The 5,364-nt window shown below is 40.1% G+C and overlaps 1 protein-coding gene across 1 annotated transcript in view; it reads left to right on the forward strand.

Annotated features, from left to right (window-relative positions):
* LOC109957155 (potassium voltage-gated channel subfamily A member 2) overlaps positions 1-5,364 on the forward strand; it is a 63,652-nt gene that overhangs the window by 52,057 nt on the left and 6,231 nt on the right. The gene's annotated exons all lie outside the window — the stretch shown is intronic.

A 5,364-nucleotide genomic window follows, 5' to 3' on the forward strand; every position in this document is an offset into this window, starting at 1 on the left:
ACCTTATGGTTCTCATTGTGTAAAGTGTTTTTTTTTTTTACTTAATACAACATTACAGTAGTAAAACCATGTTTTTCTATGTTTATACATGTGAAGACGAGCGGGGAGTATACAATACTAGATTTTTTTTTAAATCTTGCCAGCAAACATGCATAATATGTGACCATAAGCTATATAATATGATGAAATGTTAATAAATTGCATCACGTAATTTACATGTATCAGCAGCACATAGTCATCAAATCAAAATAAAAATGTCTTATAAATATATTCTACCTAAGTGGTTTTTGACCAGCGAATGTGTGCAATTTGTTCATTATTAAAACGACGACATCACATGTGGTGATGGTCACAGAACTCAAATGCATTATATGAACCTTTATACACATACTAGTGTTTATTTCATAAAGACAACGTTGCACTTATTCAAACAACAAGATATTTTACCGTTACAAGGCTCCAGCCCCCCGTGACCCCGTTTGTGACTAAGCGGTTTGGAAAATGGATGGATGGATGGACGAAGACGTTCATGTGTTTCTGGTTTCTGACTGCTGTGCTGAAAAACTTAAATTCGCTGCGCTCAGGGGGCGGAGTTGTGAAGTTTGACTGACAGTTTGAGCGGTTCTAAAAGATGCACTTTTTAATGCCTTTAATTGGCTAAATATTTGTTAAAAAGACAAACAGACGTAAAGGGTTACCAATAGCATTGATTTATTGAAGAAAAAAAAAAAACCCTCCCCAAAAAAAGGGCACTTCGGAGTGTAATTACAAAAGGGCATGTGCTCTGCACAGGTTGAGCCCTACCTGTGCACGTGCCTGGTGGAGAGTTATGCATCATGTAGAGGTAAACTTGTTAGACTTTAACATGCTAAGGTATGGTGGCCTTGTGAGGAGGTAATGTTCATAAAATATCTTTTCTTGCCCATATGTTGCATATAGGGCCACATATTAAAACGCAGTTCTTTTTTGGTACTCACCAAATGTCTGTAGCATAAAGTACTAAAACTTGGTATTAAATCTGCACTAATCACTATTTCTGACCTTGAGTGATGTGGAAGCCGTTGATCCTAGTGACAAACCCACAGAGAATTAATCATCTTACTGTGCAGGTTACCTCAGTTCTACAGTGATTTTGCATCTTTGAGCTCATGTCTTTAGTTTTCTGACCCACACATACAGCTCTTAGCAATCTTGTTTCCAGTCACAGCAGACTGTTGTCTTCAATGTAAAAACCTTGCAACAACCTTGCTGTATCTGACTTGCTCAGCACCAAATGACAAGCCAAGACAATTGTGACCTTAGCTCTCATCGTTTTGATTGTCCCTTATATTTTGTTTAGAAAGTTCTGGATTTAAATACAAATGTGATAGATTGCTTGGCTGCAGGATCATTCTTGCACAGCCACAACTTTTTAAATTTTTGTAGAAAAGTTTCATATCTTTCAAAGAGTATTATTTTGATATTTGTACTGAAGTACAAAAGTCCAGAAGTATTGAAAAATGTAAAATGTTATATACAGTAATAACAGATTCAACAGCATTAAGATTTTTAGCAAAAGGCACATTTATGACTAATATTTGTGCATCAGCAAGTTTTAAATGTGATGTCTTATTGTATTGCTATCCCTGTGCGTGTGCGCGCACGTGCATGCATGTGTACAGTATATGAATGAGCATGCAAGCATGTGTACAGTATATGAATGAGCATGCTTAAATGCTGCACAGCTGTAAGATGGTAACAGCTGGCAGAAAGTACTAGAGAGGACACGCCATGCTCTGTGCACCAAGTCAGAGGGAAGACACTCGCATGTAATTTATGACCTTGCATATGTGAGACACAGAAAACCACAGTCAACTACGCAGTCGGTTTTCTTTGATACTGCTGCTCCAGGCAGACGTGAATCCAGGATTATGCTCAGCTGAGGTGGGGGTTAAAGGAGACCCTGGGCTTCCCCTCTCATCTCGTCTGCTCACCGTATGAGAGAAGTGATGCCACTCTGCAGCGTGCTACCTCTAATAACACCCAGCATGCCAGGACAGGTGCAACTTGTCATTCCTGAACTTTACCAAAGAATGATTGTGAGACATCAATAAAGGGATGAGTGAAGGCTGTGGGTGCCTCCAATGCAGTTATTCACAGCACTGCACACTTTTCTTCCTGCTCTGATGATATTTTATGTGGTGCAGTATTTACCCTAAAACTGTAACTCAGTGCTGACAATAATGGGAACCATGAAACAAATTGCCATTATTCCTCTGGATGCCTTTCATCCATCTGCTCCTTGGGGCTATTCATAAAGTTCACTCTGCATCTACAGTATTCAGGCCCCCCCCCCGCCCCCACCTCTGAGATTTACTGAAGCTGACAGTGGAGCCAGTTTTGTATACAGCAAGCAACAGTTACATATGTTGGGCCTAAAAATATCCCGGGTGTGGAGCAAGAAAACTAATAACCCACATACTTGGCATTTTAAGTTCATCTTTGCCTACTGCAGCTGACTGCTGGGGAATAAAAAGTGCTTTGTCATTGTGCTGTAACTTTACCTGAAATATCCCAGTGGCATCAGATACACTGTAAACGTGATGTCACCACCCAGCCTCCTCCCATTGCTGCCCCCAGGGATGGTCTCCATAGCAACCGAATGAGGCTGAGCAAAAGAGTTGCTCAACTACAGTGTTAATGCTGACTTTGGGCAATTTCTTTTGATGCTCTGGTACTTTCCAGGTATCTGCTTGCATTAACCTTGACAGACATGTGAGTGAGATGTGTGTAAAGCTTAAGTTATGAGTTTTTGTGACCCTGGAAACCATGCAACCCCCGTTCCTCCCTCAGGTATGCCTTGAGTCAGAGCAGCTGTCAGGTCCAATAGCAGTACTGTTGATTGCAGCTCAGACTTGCACGAGGCTGAGGTAAATATTTTGTTTCTCTGAGTCACTGGCAAACAAAAACTCACATTGCATCATCACACTGACACAGCGACTGTCACTATAAATCCCCTATGTCCCATAATATGCATCTGTGATGCAGTAAACAAACATTGCAGCGTCTTCTTTATCAAACAGACCTGAATGTGTACTGCTCATGCTTTTAATTCCATATAATGTCATGTGCTTTCCAACAAGTAGAAATTGTGCAAGAAATTGCTTTGCTAAAATATTCAGGGGTGCAGCAGTGTTGCAGAAAGTCACTGCTGTATGCAATGCATAAAGTAAACTACTGCTCCTCCTCCTAGAGTGAAAAGGTCATTGCCAAAGTCTGTTTTATTTTTATTTTCTCACCCACATGCAAGAGGTGTCGTCTTTCTAGTATGACCTTGGTATATTATTACCCACTGTTCCTGAAGCAAGTGTTATATTTCACTGACTCATACAGATGCTGCATTATATACAGTAATGCAGCATACTGTAAGGATATCCCTGCAACAGTAACAGTAACTCTCTCACCAGCTGAATCATAGTCCTTCCCTTCAGCATCATAGTAGCTCATTTGAATTACAGTAAATGCAGCCAAGATTATTTTTTATCTTATTTATTAGTTTGCTATTTTGTTGCTGTTGGTGCACATGAGGAAGGAAGAAAAATGGACAGTAAAGTGTACGTGTGTGTTTGTTTCAGCCAAATGTTGAATGCTTTAACTTTTGACTTGCAGAACTGCAGCATGTGTTGATGCAGTAAGCTGTTATCATGTGGAAAATGTTTACAAGTGGCCACTGGTATTCTACACACCTATATGTTTAGATCGGAATCTCAGTGTTTGTGCAGATTGCTGTGTGGTTATGAGATGCAGCTTGGCAGTGTACCGCAGTGGGCCAGTGTCCTTGTCTCTCCTGGTGGCTGGCTCCTTTCCAGTGTCTGCCCTCATCCTGCTGGGTCTCAATCTGATAAGCAAACCTTTCTCCTTTCCTTTACTGTTTCCTTCTCCCTCTCTTTGCACAATGCAATCACTGTCTTTTTTTATCCCTGCATCAGATGTACTGTTAGCTCCAGAGGAACAGGAGAATACAGTGAGCTGGATTCCTACACTGTGTATTTATTTAAGTCAATCTTTTTATACATTGCCTCCACCCGAGTTTGGTCCCAAAGTTGTTTGCATAACCTGGCCTCTTTTTCAAGGCACCTCAGTTTCTATCTCTTGAGCAGTGAGACTAGAATGATTTATTTCCCAAAAGGTTAAATAAATTGAATCTTAATGTTGGGCAACTAGTGGAATTGACTACCCCCTCCCAAAATGGTAAAAAATACAGTATAAAAATGTTCAAATGTATACAGTGAGATGATTTTAGCACAACACTCATATACAACATATGGTGATACGTTTACAAGGAGGTACAAATAGACCAAATAGACATCCAGTGTCCGTAGACTGAGCTCTCTGTTTGAGGGAGAAATAAAGCAAATGTTATGGAGAAAATATAATAGTTACTGAAAAAGTATAGTTTAGGGCTACAACAGTTAATCAATCAGCAACTATTCTGATAATCAAATAACCCCTTTCTCTGAACACAGTCCCTCTGTGTCTCTTAACAGAGCTTTCCAATTTAATGAAAAACATATTAAAATACTTACTTTGGTACAGTTCTTACATAGCTGCTTGTGTTTATACGACGCTGAATGTCTGACTTTTTTATGGTAAATGAAAAAGGGTTTTTTAAGGATGTTTATATTTATCAAAGTAAATATTAAAAAGCATAGTTTGCCTTTAAAAGGTGAAAATGCCGATTTTGACAGATTTGGACATAACATGTTGTGTGTGTTGTACTTTATTGTATTGTATTTTAGCTGTTACTTCACTGCCTTTGATCTGATCTTATCTAATGTAGTTGTTTCATTAGAGTTGAATCTATACAGTATACTTGAGAGATTTAAATGGAGAAACATCCTGTCATTCAGTACTAATGACCTATCAGTTTCTCCATCTTCAGTATTTCCTGTCTCTGTTCTGGAAACATCTGATGGAAAGGAGATGAGTCATGGAATCAATACCTCTTGGAAACAAATTCCATCAGCTTCCAACTTGGATAACTACCCATTTTCACAGCCCTAAATGATACAGTTCACACAGCATTTACAGCACTGGGACCATTTGCCTTTAATTAAACTAACGCAAAGTGAACGAGGCTTTAGAGCCTGCATTAAGCATCTTTGTGACAGGCCCCCAGCTCATAAATAATGGCTGTGCTGTCATGAGGAACCCGGGGAAGCCATTAAGAGCTAGTGAGAGGTGTCCGCATGTGTGGCGGCAGGCAGTTAGATGGAGGCAGGGACGGCACATGGGGGCCCTGCTGGCCCCAGGTCTGCCAAGAGTGACCTTGGCAGAGCAGTCTCACACAAATCATCCCGCTGGTCTCTTCATCCATTCTCTGTT

Source organism: Monopterus albus, unplaced genomic scaffold (assembly GCF_001952655.1).
Source record: "Monopterus albus unplaced genomic scaffold, M_albus_1.0 scaffold1.1, whole genome shotgun sequence".
Taxonomy (NCBI): domain Eukaryota; kingdom Metazoa; phylum Chordata; class Actinopteri; order Synbranchiformes; family Synbranchidae; genus Monopterus; species Monopterus albus.